At 44.2% G+C, this 18632-nt stretch overlaps 1 long non-coding RNA gene across 1 annotated transcript in view; it reads left to right on the top strand.

The window, feature by feature from the left end:
- LOC120871117 overlaps positions 1 to 14973 on the top strand; it is a 108165-nt gene extending 93192 nt beyond the window's left edge. The window contains exon 5 of the long non-coding RNA XR_005722959.1: positions 14954 to 14973. This is a non-coding gene — a long non-coding RNA (uncharacterized LOC120871117). The remainder of the gene's footprint in view (positions 1 to 14953) is intronic.
- The last annotated feature ends 3659 nt before the right edge of the window (positions 14974 to 18632 follow it).

Below are 18632 nucleotides of genomic sequence, written 5' to 3'. Positions count from 1 at the left end.
AACAAAGTGAATCAGCCATTATACGTATATCCCCTTTATATACATACGTATACTGGCTGATATACATAGATAGCAGCCCTCCCGTTGAGTCTCTGTCCCACCCACCCACCCCGACCCCTCTAGTTGTTGCAGAGCACTGAGTGGAGCTCCCTGTGTGATCCAGCAATTTCCCACTAGCTGTCTATTTCATGTAAGATAATGTATGTGCTCCAATGCTCCCCCCTCAGTTCGTCCCACCCTCGCCTACCCCCGTTGAGCCTACCAGCCTGTTCTCTATGTCTTCATCTCTATTCCTGCACTCAGCAACTGCTTTGGCTGTAAGACCAGGTTTGAGTGCCCCTATCTGAACTAGAATAAAGATATAGAGAGGAGACAGGATTTGCCAAAAATGTGAGCCAGCTGCAGAATCACCATCTCCCTTTTAGCTCCCTCTGCCCACAACCTAGGTCTCTGTTACGGACTGAATATTTGTGTCCCTTTGCCATCCAAATTCATATGTTGAATCTGTAGTTCCCATTGTGATGGTACTTGGAAGCAGGTTTAGATGAGGTGATGAGGGTGGGGCCCCCTAGTGCGATCTGTACCTTTATAAGAGCAAGAGGCAGGAGTTCATTCTTTCTCCACCATATGAGGACACAGTGAGAAGATGGTGTCTGTAAGTCAGGAAGAGAGTCCTCACACGGAACTGAATCTATTAATAGCTTGATCTTAGACTTTACTGCTTTCAGAACTGTAAGTAGTGAGTATCTATCATTGGAGGCATCAGTTCAGTTCAGTTCAGTTCAGTTCAGTCGCTCAGTCGTGTCCGACTCTTTGCGACCCCATGAATCACAGTATGCCAGGCCTCCCTGTCCATCACCATCTCCCGGAGTTCACTCAGACTCACGTCCATCGAGTCCGTGATGCCATCCAACCATCTCATCCTTGGTCGTCCCCATCTTCTCCTGCCCTCAATCCCTCCCAGCATCAGAGTCTTTTCCAATGAGTCAACTCTTCGCATGAGGTGGCCAAAGTACTGGAGTTTCAGCTTTAGTATCATTCCTTCCAAAGAAATCCCAGGGTTGATCTCCTTCAGAGTGGACTGGTTGGATCTCCTTGCAGTCCATGGGACTCTCAAGAGTCTTCTCCAACACCACACTTCAAAAGCATCAATTCTTCGGCACTCAGCCTTCTTCACAGTCCAACTCTCACATCCATACATGACCACTGGAAAAACCATAGCCTTGACTAGACGGGCCTTAGTCGGCAAAGTAATGTCTCTGCTTTTGAATATGCTATCTAGGTTGGTCATAACTTTTCTTCCAAGGAGTAAGCGTCTTTTCATTTCATGGCTGCAGTCACCATCTGCAGTGATTTTGGAGCCCCCCAAAATAAAGTCTGACACTGTTTCCACTGTTTCCCCATCTATTTCCCATGAAGTGATGGGACCAGATGCCATGATCTTAGTTTTCTGAATGTTGAGCTTTAAGCCAACTTTTTCACTCTCCTCTTTCACTTTCATCAAGAGGCTTTGTAGGTCCTCTTCACTTTCTGCCATAAGGGTGGTGTCATCTGCATATCTGAGGTTATTGATATTTCTCCCGGCAATCTTGATTCTAGCTTGTGTTTCTTCCAGTCCAGCGTTTCTCATGATGTACTCTGCACATAAGTTAAATAAGCAGGGTGACAATATACAGCCTTGACGTACTCCTTTTCCTATTTGGAACCAGTCTGTTGTTCCATGTCCAGTTCTAACTGTTGCTTCCTGACCTGCATACAGATTTCTCAAGAGGCAGGTCAGGTGGTCTGGTATTCCCACCTCTTTCAGAATTTTCCACAGTTTATTGTGACCCACACAGTCAAAGGCTTTAGCATAGTCAGTAAAGCAGAAATAGATGTTTTTCTGGAACTCTCTTGCTTTTCCCATGATCCAGCAGATGTTGGCAATTTGGTCTCTGAGCCATCAGCCTATGGCATTTGTTAGAGCAGCCCGAGCTAAGACAGCCTCCTAAGGCCTGACACTCTAGTTCCCTTCCATGACCCTTGCCTGGAGTGCCCTCCTTCTTGCCTCTTAACTCAAACCTCAACTCAAGTTCCAGCCTCAAGTGGCTTCTGGAGCAGTCTCCTCCCTTCCCCAGGACTTGGGTGTTCATCACTACCCCCAGAATTTAGTGAGCTGAGTAAGTCAGTCCTTGACTACTTTCAATTCTGTTTCTTCCTGCATCTGCCTCTACTGGCTGCATATGTTTTTCATCATATGTTAGTTTCATTTTTGTCCATTTTTAAAAAATATGACTTTTATACTCTATCTCAGGTGAGAATTCATCTGTTTCCCTCACTCTGCTCTGAGCCTCTTTGGGGCAGGGTCATCTTGGGGCCTCCCACAGGGCCCACACATATCACAGTGATTTCTTCTCCATAAGGCTCTACATTTCAATTAGCAGATCTCTCCCTCCTCTCCCCCTCATCTCCTGCTGTAATCACAACAGTGATAAAAATAAGAGAGTATTAGGAGTGTGGTTTATTGAGTACTTATTATGTCCCAGTGTGCGTGCGTGCTAAGTCACTTCAGTTGTGTCTGACTCTGTGACCCAATGGACTGTAGCCCTCCAGGCTCCTCTGTCCATGAGATTCTCCAGGCAAGAATACTGGAGTGGGTTGCCATGCCCTCCTCCAGGGGATCTTCCCAACCCAGGGATTGAACCCACGTCTCTTATGTCTCCTGCATTGGCAGGTGAGTTCTTCACCACTAGTGCTGCCTAGGGACCCCTTTATGTCCCAGGCATTATATCAGTTCTTTACATGAACCTTCCTGGATCCTTACAACAGGCTTACAAAGATACCTTTACAGATAAGGAAACTGAAGCCTAGAAAGCAATTTGCTCAAAGTCAAAGAAAGCAAAGTAAAAAATGAGGCAGAGCTAGAACTTGAACTCAGCTCTGTCTGACTCCCAAGTCCATATTTCTAACCATTAACCCCCTTGGTCCCCAAAGGGGACCCTTAGCTCCGCTTGCCTTGTAGGCTGTGGTTTCCCCATCATATATTCATTCAAACTAGTGGAGATACTGAGTAAAGTGCTAGAGACTCGGAGAGGGGTAAATAAGATGAAATTCCTGCTTGTATTTGAGACAGATTTCAGTTGTTCACTCACTGACCTGCACCCACTCATATTTCACAGATCAGTTCTTTTATGGGGTAACCTCTCCCCAGAGATAGGCTAACCTCTCCCCATAGAGGGGCTGTAATTGGAGGCTCTGCTCTACCCTGGCCTGTGCCCTTAGCAAGGCCTGTCTACCTTTCTCTATGGAATTTGATTCTGAGCAGAGGGACAAGGCACTTGAAAGGATCAAGGTTCTATTTCCAGCCCAGCAGTGACCTCATGCCCAGAATCTACTTTCTGGCTCCCTGGAGCATCCTTAGTTCATTCTCAAGGCCCATTCTCCAACCTCACATTGATTTCTTGAGCTCTTGAGTTCCAATAAACTCCCTTGCTACTTAAGTTTGCCAGAGGCTGTCTCTGTCACTCACAACCAAGGCACCCTGACCTGCACAGATAAGTGTGTGCAAACCAGGAGCACAGGGCAAGGGCACCCAACTCAGCCTGAAGGGGTCAGGGAGGCTTTTTGGAAGAAGTGACACTGAACACCTGAACTTGGAGGACAAATAAGAATTGGTGAGATTGGGAAAGGGATAGGGGAAGGGTGCATAGGCAGAGGCAACGGTATGCTCATAAAGGACAGCAGTCAGTAGCTCTAATTGGGTGCTTTCTCTCTTAGCTCCACAGTAACCCCGCGAGGCTGGTGCTGTCACTGCTCCCATTCATAGTCAAGGCTCAGCAGGGTTGTGTGATTTGGTCCAGGCTACCCAGCTAGTGAATGATGGAGATGGGATTTGAACCCAGTTTTTTCTACAGATCTGATTTCATGTTAGGAGATTAACGGTCAGTCCTCAGAGAGCCAGGCAAGGGGCCACCCTGGTTAGCCGACCTCGTCTCTCCTGGGGCAGTGTTGCCATCTTGTCATGTGATTCCCACCCCTGGCAATTTCTGGATATTCTTGGGGGAGTCCTGCTCTGCACACTTGTGGGCCTAATGGTTGAGTTGTTTTTACTTTCCTCAGAAAAAGCTGTCATTCCTTTCTTTTCAGGAGTGTGGGCAATTAGAAGAGCCAGGCAGCAGGCCCTTGCTAATTGCCTTTGTTCGAAGATCTAAAGGCAGCCTCTGCTGTGGCCTGGGCAGCAGCGGGCTGCCGGCACTGGCCTCAGGGAAGAGGTGAGGGGGCTGGAAAAAGCAGAGAGAGTCTGAAATGCTGCCAAGAAAGGGAAGGAGGGCTTCCCAATGTTAGTGTGTGTGCGTGAGTGTGTGTGTGTGTGTGTGTGTGTGTGTGAAAGAGATGGAGGTTGGAGGTGAGGGCATGAACTAGATTTCACAGCCTGAATTAACCTGTCTTCTGCCTAGCTCTTTCCTTTCTTCTGTCCCACTCCTTCATCCAATTTATTCATTTATTTCTCTCCTTTCTTACGCAGAAGTTATAAGCGCTTTAGGACATATTCAGTTAGAAGAACAGAAAATAAAGAGGGGAGCAAATTCACTACCCTGTCAAATTCACAGCCAACCACTGTTAACAATTTGCGATTGCTCAGTTTTATACTCTTTTGTAATCAGCCTTTTTTTTTAAGTTTCATTTTTAAATTAAATTTAGTTTTATTTATTTTTTATTTATTTGACTGCATTGGGTCTTGGTTGCTTCTTGCAGAATCTTCGTTATGTTTGTGGGGATTTTTCATTATGGCACATGAGCTCTCTAAGTTGTGTCATGCAGGCTCTGGATTTTGAGGACTCAGTGGTACACTGTTCAGGCTTAGTTGGCCCATGGCACATGGGATCTTAGTTGCCAGACCAGGGATCGAACTCACTTCCCCTGCATTACTGCTGCTGCTGCTGCTAAGTCACTTCAGTCGTGGCCAACTCTGTGTGACCCCATAGATGGCAGCCCACCAGGCTCCCCCCTCCCTGGGATTCTCCAGGCAAGAACGCTGGAGTGGGTTGCCATTTCCTTCTCTAATGCATGAAAGTGAAAAGTGAAAGGGAAGTTGCTCGTGTCCGACTCTTCGCGACCCCATGGACTGCAGCCTACCAGGCTCTTCCGTCCATGGGATTTTCCAGGCAAGAGTACTGGAGTGGGGTGCCATTGCCTTCTCTGCCTGCATTGCTAGGTGGAATCTTAACCACTGAACCACCAGGGAAATCCTCCTATAATCAACTTTTAAAAACACTGAACACATAAAAGCACTGAAACAATATATTTTAAATATCTTCCTGTTGCAGGAATTTTTGTTGGCTGCATAGTTATTTTTGCAACTATTTATTGAGTGTCTACTATGTGCCAGGCAGGCTTCCCACCCTGATGGCTCAGATGGTGAAGAATCTGCCTGCAATGCAGGAGACATGGGTTTGATCCCTGCATTGGGAAGATCCCCTGGAGGAGGGCATGGCAACCCACTCCAGTATTCTTGCCTGGAGAATCCCCATGGACATAGGAGGCTGGTAGGCTGCAGTCCATGGGGTCGCAAAGAGTCGGACATGACTGAGCAACTAAGCACAGCACAGCACCTGTGCCAGGCAGTGCTCTTGAGGCTACTTCAGTGAACAAATAGGCAAAAATCTCTGCCTTTCCATTAAAAGCCACACTGCTCACCATGACCTACAAGATCTCATACAGCCTGCCCGTTGTGTTCAGCTAGTAGCTGACTTTCTTGACTCTGCCTGACAGCAGCTAGTGGAAGAATGAGATTATCTGTTTGGAATGGCCAGGAAGCCAGGGCTCAGGGCACTTTGAATCTTCCTGTTTCCTTTTTTTTGTAGTTGTTCAGTTGCTCAGTTATGTCTGCCTCTTTTCAACCCAATGGACTGCAGCACGCTAGGCTTCCCTGTCCTTCACTATCTCCCAGAGTTTGCTCAAACTCCTGTCCATTAAGTCAATGATACCATCCAACCATCTCATCCCCTGCCACCTTCTTCTTCTCCTGCCCTCAATCTCTCCCAGCATCAGGGTCTTTTCCAATGTGTTGGCTCTTCATTTCCTTTCTACTCTAGCTCACATCTGACTCGAAACTAGGGATACAACACAGGGATTGCAAAATTGGACATGGTTCTTGTCCTGGGGGAGCTCACAGACACCTGGATGGCTTGAAACTTTTCCTGTTACAAATGTGCTACAGTGAACACAAGAGGATCACATTGGTGGACTATGGGAAGAGACGCTGCCGTTGGTTTGGGGAGACCTGGGAAGACGGACGGCAGGTCATTCTGGGCTCAGGGAACAGCAGCGTATATTCCAAGAGTAAAGGAAGCTGGGCTCTGCTGCTTATTCGGCTCTTAACCCTGAAGTCCTGGGAGGGTCTTGGGCCAAGTGTTATGCAGTGCCTTTCTGATAGAACTCCCTCTGTAAAATGGGAATGGTGATATGAGGTATTCTTATCTCCAAGAGGGATTTTCTTCAGTTTTCTTCTCTGGATGACTGCTTGCCATTTGTAAGAATTTCATGACTTACCCCATCATATAGTTTGTATAGGTTTCCATTTATTGATCCCCTCCTATGCTCCAGGCACGGTCCAAGACACTTTACATAATCTATCTCATTCGGTCCCATGAGGTAGGAATGCTTAAATGGCTTCCTTTAAAGATATGGAATCCAAACCTCACAGAGTTTGAACGACTCACCCAAGGTCACACAGCCAAGAAGGGGCAAAGTGAAAATACCTACACAGGTCTGCCGAGTACAGAGCAGGTGTGCTTTCTATTTTACTAGATGTACTAAAATAACCACTTCCTTTTATTGGGCAATTCTCTCAGGATGAAGCACAAAACTCTTCAGAAAGAGCTTAGCATTGCAAAACCAAGCATCCTGGAATGAAACGGTGAAAAACACATTTCAAAAGAACATAACAAGGTTTGTAAAAAATGTGTCTCCTTTCATTGTTTTTCTTTTTTCCTCATTATGAAAGCAATTCATGTTCACTGTGGAAATTTGGAAAATACAGCAAAGTATAAAAAAGAAAATAAAAATCACCCTAATCTTATTATAGAAAGAAAATTGCTGTTAACATTTGTTTTATATCCTCCCAGCATTTTTCATATGCCTAAATGTACATATATATTTTTTTAACTTAATTGGGATCGTCCTGCCAAATTGCTTTCTAGAAAGGTTGAACTAATTTACAATTCCACTAGCAGAGTTTGAGAGTGCTTCCTTTACTCAGGCCAGTATAGAGGTTTTCTTTTTGTCTTTGCTAATTTAATAGATTTAAAGCCAGTGGCTTGTTTCTATTTGCATTTCTTTGATTATTGAAAAGGCTGAGTTAAAAAAAAAATCATAAGCTTATTAGACATGTGTATTTATTCTACTGAGAATCATTTTTCATGTCTTTTGTTCATTTTCTTTTGTTAGAGTTTTATTTTTTTTGTATATTTCTTATTGATTTTCAGGGGCTCTTTATATATGACAGAACTTTAAAGTTGGTCTGGGAGTAACTCAAGGGATGTATACTTTCCCATTGGTCTTCCATATCTATTTCAGTTTCTTTTTAAGAAGTTATCTGTTTGACGTACTAATTTGTCCACTAGTTTTGGGAAGAGCAAAAAAGATTTTTTAAAAATTGTGGTCAAGAACTTCCCTAGCAGTTTAGTGGTTAAGACTCCACATTTCCAGTGCAGAGGATATGGGTTTGATCCCTGGTCAGGGAACTAAGATCTCGTAACCCATGTGGTATGCCCCCCTGCCCAAAACACTGTGGTCAAATATATCATTATTTTCCTTATGGTGGAGTTTAATAAATTTAAGACTTTACAAATACATCATTATTTTCCTTATGGTGGAGTTTAAAAATATAAATTTAAGACTTTACCCTGTTACTGTATATTATTCGCTACCCCTAGTTTTTCTAGGTTAGTGGTCCTCAAGTATAACTGCAAATTAATATGGTGATGGTGGCGATTGAGTTGCTAAGTCATGTCCAACTCTAGCCTGGGTTAAAAAAAATTCCCAATGCCTAGGCCACACCCCAAATGAATTAAATCAGAATCTCAGTGGAGGATAATAGTGAAGGGGTAAGGAGATGGGGTTGAACTTGGCCATCAATATTTTAAAATCTCCTTTGATGAGTTCAGTGGGCAGCCACAGCTAAGGACTACTTCATTAGCTCCTGTCTTCCCTCAGTGGGAAGGGTCATGGTTGGAATGATGTCACCAGTACAAATTAGCAAAACTGCAGTCTAATCACTGTATTTGTCTACTGTACACACAATACCAAAATGGACCTCTCTCTTTTTGGAGCAGAAAATAGGGTGTGGTGAAGCCAAGCAAATCTCAGGTGATGAGATGGGGCCTGTATGCTCTGGGAGGAAGTGGATGTGCTGTTTATAAAGGTAGAGGAGAGGGGCTTTCACCTAAATCATTTAGAGAGAGAGAGAGAGAAAAAAAAAAAGGAAATGCAGAAGGAAGAACAAACAGTGCAGAAACCTGGTTTTATTATTTCCATTTTACTTATGAAGAAACTGAGGACCAGAGAGGTTAAGCCAGTTGCCCAAGGTCACTCAGCAATTTGACAGCTTAGTCACATGTTCTAATTTTTGAGGAATGGGGAGGAACATTCATTAGGTATTGTGCCATCCATGCCCCTTTGGGAGAAGTACTTAAAGAGAGTCCTTCCTTCTAGAGTCTTGCCTGCGTTTAGAACAACTGAGAATGCTGGGTGAGCTGAATCCCTTTCTCATTCATCACCTATGGTAAGGAAGTTCACAAAAATAGCTAAAACCAAATATGCCATTTTTGGTTGTTTTTGTCTAGGATTGCCCAAGCCAGCATTCCTTTCTGGTGACACAAGTAGCTGGAAGCTGGTTATAGACTCTCATTTTTAAAGGATGTGCGTCTATGTTGGCAGAGACGAGGGTGGCCTTCCTGATGTCTTGCAGAATCCCAAGCATGATGTCTTGTCAGTTGGAGGCTGAACTGGAGTGTGTGTGGATGCCTGGGCTGTAATAAGATTTTATTCAATATTCACAACAGCTCTAAGAAGCAGGTACCAGCTTTATCCCCATTTTACAGATAAGAAAACTGAGGCACACAGTTTAAGCCACCATAGCTCAAGGTCACACAGGCTGATGAATGGTGGAGTGCAAATGCTGACAAAAGAGGGAATAACCTGCCTGCCTCCCCCCTAGTCCAACTAGCCTCTACCCCTCAATTGCATATCTATTACCACCTCCCTCCCCTTCTCATCAGCTTACTCTTTCACTCTCCATCTGGGAGATCTGCCTCTCCAAACCTTTTCCTCATCAAAGGGTGACAGTGTTTCCTCTCCAGAGTGACTCTTGGCATGTAATTACTAATCAGATGTAGGCAATCAAGCCACATTTCCATCCCCCCATTTTCCTCCCCTCCTCCCCTCAAGGGACACCTTTCTAGGGGGAAGGTGACTCCTTCAGGAATTCAGATTAACATCAACTACAGAGGTGGGGAGTGGGGAGAGGATGAAGAAAGGCATCAAACCCATTTGCAAATTGCTAATGACAAGGCATCTTCAGCGCTGGTTTGCTCTCTGCTATTTTAAGGGGCCTCATTTAGCATAATATTTGCATCGTTTGTGCCTTACTCAATAATTAGGAGTAGAGACAAATTCTTCTTTTTCCCAGACTAAGGGCACTGAGGTGGAGAATAAAGGAAGCTCTGGAGACAACGCTCAGGCAGTAAAGCCTTTAAAAGTTATTCCCTCCAGCCCTTACTGTCTTGCTAAAATTCCCTGAACACCAGTCATTCTGAACTGGGGTCACTGCTCGTTGTTTGGCTTCAGGGAGCCTATGAGAGCCTATGACCCCTCTGAAATGCTAAGCAGAAATCTGTGTTTGTGGAATTGTTTGCAGTTTTATGCTCCCCTGGGGAGAAGGTCATAGCTCTTTTTACTTTCAGAAGTCTGCAACTTTTAAATTAAGAATGACTCTCAGTGGGCTTCTGCTTTGCTTCTTCAATATCCATGCACCCTTCTTCAAGTCCCAGCATCTTGATTTTCCTCTGGGAAAGTAACTGTCTTCCAGCCCCATTTCATTTTAGGACTGTCCAATAGAACTTTTTGTGATGATGGAAATGTTCCATGCAGTCTTGTTCTTCACCAAAGAGGGCTCAGGAGCTACCTGCATTGGCTGTAGCGATCATGAAGGTCCTAGGTGGTTTACATCTTAGCCTGGTTTCTCCCTAAGCCTGATAAACTCTTCCTCCCCTTTGATTTACTTGTCTTTATGGTGGCTACTGCAGTAATGAGTCAGTGGCAGAGTATATTTAAATGCAAAATACTGTTACCCTTCATTAAAAGGCCTGTCACCACTGGCCTTCATCAGAGAGAGTGATTATGCTATAAATAGCCCCTTGACACATGGCTCAGGATTGACCAGCTTCATTCCAGGGTTCCTGCTTCCCTCCCCAGGAGAACCATCTACCGACTCAGCTGCTTATGCTGACACAGGCAAGGCAAAAGCTGTGTGGAGCCAAACTTGTAATTGGGGGAGGATGCCAAGGGCTTGGGACTCTGCTGCCTCATCTTCACCAGCCTGCCAGGTACCTGAGTACAATATTGTTGCCTTCCAGAGGAGATTCATTTCCTACTTTTTTCACCATTGGATCTTCAAGTCTGACTTAAAATCCTTGTTCTCCTTCAACAATATCCTTTTAGAAAACATGACTCCCTTTAAATTGTCCACCATTCAACTTTTTGAGGTCTAATTGGTGCCCAGGGTGGGATTTGGCAGTAGTTAAGAGCACAGGGTTGGGGTACTCTTTCTGCCCCCTTCTGATGCCTATGTCAGAAGCTTTCTCTATCTCCTTTATACTTTAATAAAACTTTATTACACACACACACACAAAAAGAGCACAGGGTTTGGAGCTGGGCATAAGGATGGTTATGCTTCCGCCACTTATTCACCATGTGACCCTGAACAAGTTACTAAACCCCTCTTAACCTCAGTCTTCTGGGAAATAAAGAAATGGGAATAAAGACTAGGACAGACTATTGGTTCTCTAGCCAAAGCACATGTCAGTTTTTTTGGTCTTGTTTACCTCCCATTATAGCAGTTGATCAAGGCAAGTACTTTTCCAGCCTTTCTTGCAGCCAGAGGTGACCATGTGAACAGAGTCTTGGCCAGTGAGTTAAAAGGGAAGATGGCATAGTGCATTCTGGGAGTGACTTTTCTTCAGTAAAAAAGAGAGCAGTACATACTTGAGGATAAATCTCTCTTTCCCTCTCCTCCTTTCTGCTTTGAGTGTTGTTGTGTGGGGTTGTCATGTCTGGAATATGATGTCTGGAACCATGGTAGCCATCCTGTGATCATGAGGCAACATATCTGTGAATGAAAAACCAGCACTCTAAGAATGACAGAAGAATATAGGAACCAAGATGCTTAAGGATGTCACTGAGATGCTGAACCAGCAGTGGGACAACTAATTTCCGTGTTAAGAATGTCCGTATGGCTTAAGGTTTCCTGCTTCTGGCAGCTGAAAGCGTTTATAAATGACACACCAAGCCCAGACTCACAGGTTGTTGTGAGGAATAAGCAAGATAATAAACATAGCGTTCCCTGCATAATCCCAAGAAAACGTGTGCCTGCGCAGTCACTCAGTCGTGTCTGACTCGTTGTGACTGCCAGGCTCCTCTGTCCATGGGATTCTCCCAGTGAGAATACTGGAGTGGGCTGTCATTTCCTCCTCCAGGGGATCTTCCCGACCCAGGGACTGAACCTGCATTTCCGGCGTCTCCTGCGTTGGCAGGTGGATTCCTTACCACTGCGCCACGTGGGAGGCAAGAACATGATGAGCACACAAGAAAACAATGGCTCCTACTGGTAGGAATAATTGTACTCAGAGATTCACAGATGAGATTTGAGGAATCATGGGGAAATTTGTGATGTATAGAATCTGGTCCTCTTCTGCTGTTCCTTCCTATTTGGATAGATACTGGAGTCCTAAAATGTTAGCACCAGAAGGGACTCTGATCTTAAATTTAGTTTGACCCTTTTCATTTTAAAGACAAGGAAACTGGTCCATCCCCAGTTCATATAACCTGTTAGTGGCAGATGGTGACAAAACCAGAACTGGGGCTTGATGTTTTTGGAACTTAGGAGCTAAATTTCTTTCATTCACACTCAGTTGTCCCCATTCCCACTCCAATAAGCTCAAAGGCTATTGTGGATGGGGTGGGTATAAAATGAGATGTCACATAGGAATCTAGAAAAATTTGGAAAGCACTCCACATGAATAGAGGCATGAGTCTTAGTAAAGATGGTTCAGCACTTTGCTCTTTTGTCAAATCAAATAGGCAGGAGACCAGGGAGTGAGTGGAGTCTTAGCCAGAGGCTCTGTACCCAGCTAGGTGATCCACCTGTATGCATCAGTTCATTGATCCATTCACTGATTGATTCATTTATTCAAGAAATATTTACTGAGAGCCTGATATGAGCCAAAAACAGGGTAGATGTTTAATTTGTGGGAATGAGTTGAAGCAAAACTTCTACCTGTATCCCTAGGAAGAAGCCCTATTTGTTGAGTTAAATTGTCGCCTGTGAGGACAGGTTTAGGACCCACTTGTCACAGTGGATTCTCTTCTGTTTGGATCCTCAGATGTGCCAGAAAACCTGATGACATTCCCTATTGCTAGGATTGCTTTTGGGGGTACAGGTCTTGAGAAGATCTTAGTTACTTAGGGACTTAATTTAGGGGACATTCATATTGATTTAGTAGCCTCTTCCTGCAGTGAAAGACACTCCGGGTTGGGGCTTGAGACATGGAAATTTCAATAAGGGAAGCTGGGGAAAAGGAGGTGAGAATGGAGACAGATGGCTTTAGAGGAGATAGCAGTGGGTGGAGTGTGGATAGAGGTATAGGAACCTAGGCTTTCAGGCCAGAGATGCTTGGTTTCAAATCACGGGCTCCTCATTCCTAGCTGTGTAAACTTTGGCAAGTCAGTCACCTTCTCTGTGCCTCAGGTGTCTATAAAACGAAATATTACTTGTTGTAGAGATTGAGATGATATGTTTAGAACTCTTTGCACAGTGGCTAGCACATAGTATCTATCCCAAAGCAAGGGTTTGAGTTCAGGTAGTTTATTTGGGAAATGAACACAAGAATTATTGCTAAGGTAGTAGGAAAATGATATAGGGAAGGGGAGGAAAAATCAACAAAGGGTTGTTATTGAGCAAATTAGCACTGTGGACCACAGGAATTCAGTCTCACTGGGAACTTCTGGAGGTGTTGTAGAACACACCTCAGTTATCCCATGAAGAGGTAAGGAAGCTGGGGTGTTTATCTTTCAGCTCCCAGCCATCATCGGTAAACTGCTGCCATTGGACATTAACCCAGAGAACTCCCAGAACGTCCTGAGTGGGTAGGGCAGAGGCCCTCAGGTGGAGACTTGCTGTCAAACACTCTCAGCATATGTTAGAACAATGAATGCCAAAGGTTTGAAGACAGGTTGATCTGAGCTCAGAGTCATTGTTCAACCACTTGTGATTAGCCATGTTTTTCTTGAGCAAATCATCCAGTCGTTTGGCTGTTCATAGAGTAGTCCACGGAAGCAGGGTATCCCCTGGGAGCTGTCAGAAGTGCAGATTTTCAGGTCTCTTTCCAAATGTATTAGTTATCTATCGTGCATAACAAATAACTCTGAAACTTAACAGCTTTGACAATGAATATTCACTATCTTTGCTAGAATTGCTTGCTTTCATTGACATGCATAGGAACCATTGCTTTGTAGTTAAGAAGAAAGGAGATTTGGGGCCAGGGAGGGCTGGAGGTGAGGGGCAGAGGAGAGGGAAATAAGAGTAGCCAAGTGTCTGTCCCTCCCCTTACCTACAGCCGCACCACACCTAGCTAGTGGCCTAATATTGATCTCCAGTGAAGTTAGGGGGCTCCCCTGGTGGCTCAGTGGTGAAGAATCTGCCTGCAACGCAGGAGCCACAGGAGCCATGGGTTCGACCCCTGGGTCGGGAAGCTCCCCTGGAGAAGGGCATGGCAACCCACTCCAGTATTCTTGCCTGAAGGATCCCATGGACAGAGGAAATTAGCAGGCTAGAGTCTGTAGGGCTGCAAAGAGTCAGACATGACTGAAGCGACTTAGCGCTCACATCCACACAAAATTAGCAGTTAAGGTGAACAGCCAGAGCTGTCGGGTGCAAGAAATATGTGATTCTGGACCCAAGCAGGGCTTCGTAGGGAAAGAAATAGGAGCCTGCTTTAAGGAAAATTCATCTCTACAACTCTGCCTGAGCTCCTCGGTGGGGCCCTGGCCTCTAGGGGATATAGCCAGGGGGCAGGAGCCATAGAGAGAGCTTTGAGCAACCCTGAGACCCTGTTTTCTGTTCTCTGTCCCTCTTCAGGAGCTATGTCAGCACAGGAGGGCTCCAAGTCGTAACTGCTCACTAAGCTTATAGCACTATTTTAAGCCCTTTAGATACATTATGTCGTTTAATTCTCCCAACAATCTCATGAGATGGGTTTCTATTGTTATCCCCTTATTATATATGAGAAGATCAAAGGTCAGAGTGGTTAAGTAACTTTCCCATGGTTACACAGTCTGGGAATGACAGAGCAAGGATGTTAACATGACCTCAGGTGTACTTGTAAGATGTAGGACTGATACAGTTGGGTTGCACACCTGTAGACTTGATGATTATACTTCAAGCACTTACACATCAAGCACTTGATGATTACACTTCAGGGAATGTTATTTTATGACGGTTTTCATGTTTTTGCCACAGTTGTCTTTGTTCCTTCTAGCCATCTTGAGTAATGTTAATTTTTTAATTCCTATTGATTTTTTATCCATTTATTCAGTGAATGTTTGTTGAATGCTTATTAGTGCCAGGCACTATTTAATAGGCTGGGGAAGTAGCAGGGAATGAAATAGACAAAAATCTATCTTTGTGGTGTTCAAGTGCTAGTTGTCCAATAATGGACAAATGGGTTATCTAGTATAATAGAAGGTGGTGTCTTCTATAGGAAAAATATAAATCAGGGTAAGGGTGATTGTTAGTTGATAGCATATGTTGCAATCTTAAACAAGGTAGTCAAGAGATGAGGGAATGAGCCCAATTGCTACCTGGGGGAAGGTCATAACAGTCAAGAGGGAGTAGCCAGTTTAAAGCTGGGTGTTCTAGGAGCAATGAGGAGATCAATATGGCTGGAACCAAGTAGAAGAGAGGAGTAGGAGATGTGATCATAGAGGCTGTATGTGTGTGCTCAGTCATGTCTGACCCTTTGCAACCCCACAGACTGTAGCCTTCCAGGCTCCTCTGTTCATGGGATTTTCCTGGCAAGAACACTGGAGTGGGTTGCCATTTCCTTCTCCAAAGGACCTTCCTGACCCAGGGATCAATGTCTTCTGAGTCTCCTGCATTGGCAGGCAGATCCTTTACCACTGAACCACTTGGGAGTCCAATCATAGAAGTAGCTGTGACCAAACAGAGTCTTTGAGACTTTGCCTGTTACTTTGAGTGACCTGGGGGACCATTGGTGGATTTTGAAAAGAGGAATGGCATGAGTCAATTTGTTTCAAAAGGAGCACAACAGTATGGCAATGTTGTTACATTGAGAATGGGCTATAGAAGGGTAATTGTGAAATCCAGGAGACCAGTGAAGAGGCTACTGCAATAACCCAGGTAAGACATGAAGTGGGGCATGGACCAGGTGGAGGTGGTGAGGAGTAGCCAGATTCTGGATACAGAGACAGTTTTTCACAAACATGAGGTTCAGGATTTATCTACTCTATCTTCCATTGCTGTCCATGTCTTGGGAGCTTGCATAACTGGGATCCTTTAATTCTAAAGTTAACTACCAGAACCCTAGCCTCCATGGGGCTACACATATCAGACATGTCGGCACCAGAAGTTATTGCTGGCAACATCTTTTGTCTCTTCAGCAGGGAGATCAGTGGAAGCTTTTATCTTAATTAGATTACATGAGGTACCATCATCCATCTGCCTTCCCTGATTAACTTGGTTGAGAATACGAGGGTGATGGTGGAAGGGAAGACAGCCCCAAGCTGATAAATATGAATCAGAACGGACTGGTGGGAGTCTCTGAGGACTCATCAGAAAGGAAGAGCAAGAGGAATAGGATTTGTCAAAGATGTTTTTTGTGGAGAAGAGAGTACAGAAGGCTGTCTTGAAGTGGGGAATTGATTTAGGAATTGCCCCAGTGGGCTAAGCCTGCCTTAATAGGAGAACTCCACCAGTATCCCTCAGACTTGGGACATTGTTTGTGTCACCAGCCTGGTCAGAATATTGACAGCTTACGGTGAAAGGTGTCAGATTCATGATCTCTGAAGACAAATATTTAACTTTGGGACCAGGGGCCAGGCTTGATCTCTCAAGAGCTTTTGTGTAGCAGAGTTTCATTAAAACGCAAAGGGGCAGAGAAAGTTTCTGACATAGATGTCAGAAGGGGGATGGAGAATGCCCTGTTTGTTAGTTTTAGGAAGCTGTTTTATGTCTGTTAGGAAGCTATTAATTAGATAAGAGAGACACTTCAAGGCTGACAGAGTTTCACCAGGCCCCTCTCCCACAATATGCATTTTCGAGGTAGGATGGCATGAGATGTGTCATCCCCCAGCCATAAAACAATTGATATGAACACTGGTTTGTTGAGCTATTATCAGCCCAAAGTTTGAGAAAAGAAAAAAAGTTAGTCTTCAGTTCAGTACAGTTCAGTCGCTCAGTCGTGTCCAACTGTTTGTGACCCCATGGACTGCAGCATGCCAGGCCTCCCTGTCCATCACCAACTCCTAGAGTTTACTCAAATTCATGTCCATTGAGTTGGTGATGGCATCCAACCATCTCATTCTTTGTCATCCCCTTAATTTTAGGTGGAACCATTTTGAAGAAAGGCAAATTCCAAAGCAAATAACATTGCATTAACAAAGCTTAAGAAAAACATTTCCATAAGAAAAACACATTGGTTAGCTCAAGGTTTGAGAAAAGTTAAGTTCTGGTGGAACCTGGTGTCGTCATGGAAACACAGAATTTTAAGAGATACTTGCAGCCTATTTCCTCTGTTTGGAGCCCCTGGCCTTCCTGCCTGTTACCCTCTCAATATCAGTATCTTGGAAACTCTACTGATGTCTGCAGTAGGAGTGGCTTGTGTAGGCTGCCACAGCATGATATGACTGGTGTCTTTCTTATCCACGATGTACATTAGATTCATCAATGTAGCGTTAGAAAGGAGGAAGGAGGGGAGGGAGAATTTAGGCCCTATCCTAGATCTACCAAATTGCGATCTGCTAGGCAGCCAAGGATAAAACTCCCTGAAGCAAGAACAGTGGGTCTCTGTCCGAGGTGCTGAAACCCCCAAGCACTCTTCCTCTGATGCTCCTCCTTGTTCCCTCTATTGAAAATTTTAAAAATTTGAAGCAATCACCTATTACATCCCAGATCCTGTTATAGACCTCCAGAATTCAACAATAAATAAAACTGACAAAAATCTCTGCCCACTTGGAACTTTTGTTCTAGTGGATGGAGTCAGACAAGAAGTTTAAAAAATAAAAGCAAATTATATATTAGAAAGGTAAAAGTATTTGGGGGAAAAAATAAAGCAGAGTAATGAAATATGCTGGGCAGAATTTTCATTGCAGCTGTAAATGGGGTGGTCAGCTAAGGCTTTATGGAAATGATGACATTTGAGTAAACATTTGAAAGAGATGGGGGAGTGAGCTATTCAGATTTGCCTATAGTTTCACACTATCGTTTCACACACTAATCAGGGCTTCCCTGGTAGCTCAGACGGTAAAGCGTCTGCCTACAATTCGGGAGACCTGGGTTCTATCCTGGGTCAGGAAGATCCCCTGGAGAAAGAAATGGCAATCCACTCCAGTATTCACGCCTGGAAAATCCCATGGACCAAGGAGCCTGCTGGGCTACAGTCCATCGGGTCACAAAGAGTCGGACACGACTGAGCGACTTCACTTCACTTCACACTAATCAAGTGGTATTGCTCACATTTCCCATCAAATACCTGTTCTTTGGCATCAGTACTTATGCTTATGATATTCCCTTTTCCTGAAATTTTCTTCCCTCACTACTGTGTTCAAATCCTGCCATTTAAAAAAAGACCCTATATAAATATCACCCTCCTTAGGAAGCCTACCAAGGTCGTCCTTTAGTAGGAAGTGATCTATCTTCCCTACTAACCTTCAAAACTTTTAGAACTATAGAACTCCTTTGTTCTTTTTTTAAAAAAATTATTATTATTGTGTTATTTTGTGTGTTTAGGTCATTAGCTTGGGCTATTCTACTAGTCTGGGAGTTCCCCAGGGATAGAAAATGTGCACCCATGATTAAGGTCATAGTGTCTGGAATCAGAGAGACCTGCATTCAAATGTTGCATTCAAATTCTTCTACCTGTTATCTGTGAGGCTTTGGACAACTGAGGTTTTGAACAAGTTACTTTACCTCCGAACTTTAGTTAGTTTCCTTATCTGTAACATGGAGGTAATAATATAAACCTGATTTGGGGGGCAGTGTTGTGATAATTAACCATTAGTGAATGTAAGACATTTAGCAAGGTGCCTGAAATATAGTTAACATCCAGGTAACATCTAGCATTATAATTACTTCTCCT

The sequence above is a fragment of the Oryx dammah genome, unplaced genomic scaffold (assembly GCF_014754425.2).
Source record: "Oryx dammah isolate SB20612 unplaced genomic scaffold, SCBI_Odam_1.1 HiC_scaffold_12, whole genome shotgun sequence".
Classification (NCBI taxonomy): Eukaryota; Metazoa; Chordata; class Mammalia; order Artiodactyla; family Bovidae; genus Oryx; species Oryx dammah.
The sequence above is the reverse complement of the archived record's forward strand: the minus strand, read 5'-3'. Positions and strand labels throughout refer to the sequence as shown.